Source organism: Nannospalax galili, unplaced genomic scaffold (assembly GCF_000622305.1).
Source record: "Nannospalax galili isolate Female #2095 unplaced genomic scaffold, S.galili_v1.0 scaffold471, whole genome shotgun sequence".
Lineage (NCBI taxonomy): Eukaryota > Metazoa > Chordata > Mammalia > Rodentia > Spalacidae > Nannospalax > Nannospalax galili.
The window spans coordinates 335207-339175 of record NW_008330333.1 but is presented as its reverse complement, the minus strand read 5'-3'; the positions used below and the strand labels follow the sequence as shown (position 1 = coordinate 339175).

The 3969-nt window shown below is 41.9% G+C and overlaps 1 protein-coding gene across 1 annotated transcript in view; it reads right to left on the bottom strand.

Annotated features, from left to right (window-relative positions):
• LOC103744804 (ATP-binding cassette sub-family A member 17-like) overlaps positions 1–3969 on the bottom strand; it is a 112732-nt gene that overhangs the window by 3087 nt on the left and 105676 nt on the right.

Here is a 3969-nt window from a genome sequence, read left to right as displayed (position 1 = left end):
GTATATTTTTAATTTATTATTTTTATTTTATGTGTATGAGTGTATTGCCTACGTGTATGTGAGTGCACCCATGTCGTGCAATGCCGCGGAGGTCAGAAGAGGGCTTCTCATTCCCCTGGAACTGGAGTTAAGTATGGTTTGTATCCACCATGTGGGTGCTGGGAATTGAACCCGGGTCCTCTGCAAGAGCAGTCAGTGCTCTTAACCGCTGAGCCATCTCTCCAGCCCCTCATACAAACATCTTAATCATCTTTATACTCCCTTCCCCACTGGCACCCTCCTATAGCCCATGACTATCTGTCATTTGTGTTAAGGCCTATCATGTCAAGTTAGTGTCCCCAGACATCCCTCAGTACAAGTTCATCCACTGATGTCTAGTCACCCTATCTAGAGTTCCTCCCTTTAAGAAAATCAGCTTTTCCTCACCCAGGAGTAATCAGCTCTTCCTCACCCAGTTGTAATCAGATTGGGGTCTGCTGTTTATTTCCACAGTTCTGTGCTGGGTTTTTGTCTGCTTAAGCTTGCACGGGTCTTGTACGTGCTGACACCATTGGTATAGGTTTGTATAAGAAGGGTCCCAGGAGCCTGTAGGACTCTATTTCAGTATGTTCATGCATCTCCTCCCTGGCTCTTATGATCTTTCCACACCTCTTCCAAAATGGTCCCTGAGGCCTGGGTGGGTGGATTTTAATATAGGATTCCTGTCCAAGGACCCACACTCTGTAGACACTTACTCTCTGTTTTGATCATTCATGATCTTTTGTGTTCCTGGTTTCCATTGCATGAGGGAGCTTCATGGATGAAAACTGAAAGATGCATTAGTGTTCTCTTCATCCCTTGTTCTATGTTCCATGAGCTTTAGGTGTAAAGGTTGAATTGTAAATGTGCCACTTAGGCTTGGCCAATTCACAGACAATCTCTGTGTGTGATTATTTGTGGAACTCTGTAATAATATCTGTTGAAAAATAAGCTTTTTGATGGGTGGTGACTGGGATACTTGTCTGTAAATTTAAGGATCCATATTTTGCACATAGTAAGAAATTACATTTGTCTAGGGATGTGAGAGCCTTGGGGTTTTCTCTAAGGTCTATTACCTCTCCAGCTATGTGTATTTGGATAGGTTTATATTACCACATGAGTTTCCTCACTAAGTGGGCTTTACGTCCTAATAGGTAGCTGTTGATTACCCCCAAGATAAAAGTGCCACTACTGCACCAATGTCGTTTGCTGTGCTGATCATTGATATGATTTTTAGGGCTTGAAGCTGCGGTTGGACCATCAATTGATGTTTCCCTTACCAGCTTGCAATAGTGCTCTCCAAAGCAATGAGAGCTAGCCTTCAGGAGAGGTGGCTTCTAGGTCAGTTCCAGATCCATTGCTCCAAATCCTGTGTCCAAATATGTCCCATCTTCAGTAATAGGGCCTTAACTCCAAGTTCTGGGAGGCAGTCAAGGGCTTGGCAATAGCCTGTGTAATTTTGGGAGTCTCTTGGACTACCCTGGCCAACAACTCAAGGGAAGGTTTCTCTTGTCTGATACTGTTTCTTGTTATGTAGTCTTCAGCTATCCTAATGGACTCATGTAGAAGTATTGTGTCAGGACTCAGGTTTGCTTTGCTTAGTGGGGGACCTGCTGGCTTCGGGGCAGAGGGTCTGATCGGCAACAGTCATAAACTTCAGGACCTGTGTCTTCCCAACAGGACGATTTATTTTAGAATTTAGTTATACATCCCAAGGAACTAGCAGTCACATGGGATATGGCAGTCACATACAAAGATTTAGGGTACAAAGAAACAGGACATTTAGTCTGTTAGTTGGTACCAGAAGGATTCTTAAACTTTTACTCAAGGTTATTAATGCCCATCCAGTAATTTATTGGCCACAATGTTTTCTTTCTTACAGCTAAAAGCATGGTGAACTTTTAGCTTTTAGATCAGGAGTAAACCTTTAACCTGGCCTAATCTCTTAGCCGGGATAGCTGGGTTATCTGTTTAGGACAAGGAGATGAGCTTAGGGTTGTTGATCAAGACGCTTTCTCACAGAGAAGGGAGCCTGCACTTTTATGACCAGGCTGCTTTCTCCTGCCAGTCTAACAGTGTTCTGCAGGACAGGGATTATCAGAGCCACTGTTTTCAGTGCCCCTCCCTTTAGCAGAGAATGTAGCCTGGACCTATAAGTTTTAGGCTCACCTCACCCTAAGGCCTGGCATCCTGGTTTCCTACAGTATTGTATGTGTAATTTTTCAGTAGATTTTTGGCATAATATGATTCTGTTTTTTTTTTTATACTAGCTAGGCACTATCTCTCCTCTTCTCTCCCTGTCTTATCCTCCCTCTCCGCCTTCCCCATTTAAAGTGTCCCCCATTTTCCCCATTTCTCCCTTGATAATTTCTGTCTCCTCTGGTCCCACCTCTCTTGAGATCCTTCTTCCCCTTTATCCTCATAGTTCTTTGTATAGCCCTCCCTCTCCCCCTCCCATTTAACTACCTCCATTTTACACATTTCTCCCTTAGTAACACCTGTCTCTTACTGTTCATTCTTCTCTCTCGGGTTTCTTCTTTGCCTTTATCTCCCTGGTTCTTTTCCATTTTCCTGGTTCCTGCAGTTACATCAGGATATGCACTCATGTATAAGGATTTGGTATTAGGATCCACAAATGAGGGAGAACAGTTTCTAGTTCTATCCATTTACCTGCAAATTTCATGATTTCAACTTTTTTTTCTTTTTTCTTTTTTTTTTGTCTTTTTGAGACAGGGCCTCCTTGTAGCCCCAGCTGTCCTGGAACTCACTATGTAGACCAGGCTGGCCTTGAACTCACAAAGATCCACCTGCCTCTGCCTTCTGAGTGCTGGGATTAAAGGCGTGCGCCACCACGCCCAGCCTCTTTCTTTTTTTAACCACTAAGTAGAACTCCATTGTGCAAATGTACCACATTTTCATTAGTTACTCATCAGTTGAGGGACACTTAGGTTGCTTCCATCTCTTAGCTATTGTGAAAAGAGCAGCAACAAACATGGTTGTACAAGTATCTCTGCAATAGGATGAGTCCTTTGGGTATATGCCAAAGAGTGGTATAACTGGGTCATACGGTAGGTTTATTTTCAGTTTTTTAAGAGTTCTCCATACTGCTTTCCATAGGGGTTGCACGAGTTTGCAATCCCACCAGCAGTGAATGAGCTTTCCCCTTTCTCCACATCCTTGCCAGCATTTGATATCATTTGGTCTCTTGATCTTAGCTAGCCTCACTGGGGTAAGGTGAACTCTTAAGACGGTTTTAATTTGCATACTAATGATGTTGAACACTTTTCAAGATGTTCCTTAGCCATTTTATTTCTCCTTTGAGAACTCTCTGTTTAGAGCTTTAGCTCTTCTTTTAATTGGGTCATTTTTCTTGATTCTTTGAGTTATTTATATATTCTGTATGTTAAACCTCTGTCAGATGTGTCACTGGTGAAGATTTTCTCCCACTCTGTTGATTTTCTGTTCATTTTCTTGGTTGTTTCTTTTGCTGTACAGAAGCTTTTTAGTTTAATGAGGTCCCATTTGTTGATTGTTGACCTTAATTCCTGGGCAACTGAAGTCTGATTTAGAAACTTCTTTTCTACACCTATGTCTTGTAGGTTACTGCCAATGTTTCTTTTAACAGTTTCAGAGTTTCAAGTTTCACATTGAGGTCTTTGATACATTTCGAGTTGACTTTTGTGCAAGGTGAAAAATAAGGGTCTAGTTTCATTCTTCTACAGGTGGAGATCCAGTTTTGCCAGAACCATTTGTTGAAGCTGCTGTCTTTCCTCCATTTTGTGTTCTTGGCACCTTTTTCAAATATCATGTAGCTAAAATTGCATGTACTCATATTTGGGGCTTCAATGATGTTCCATTGATCTATGTGTCTATTTTTGTGCAAGTACCAGCTGTTCTTATGAATAACTATATTACAGCTGTTCTATAATATAGTTTGAGATCTGGCACCAT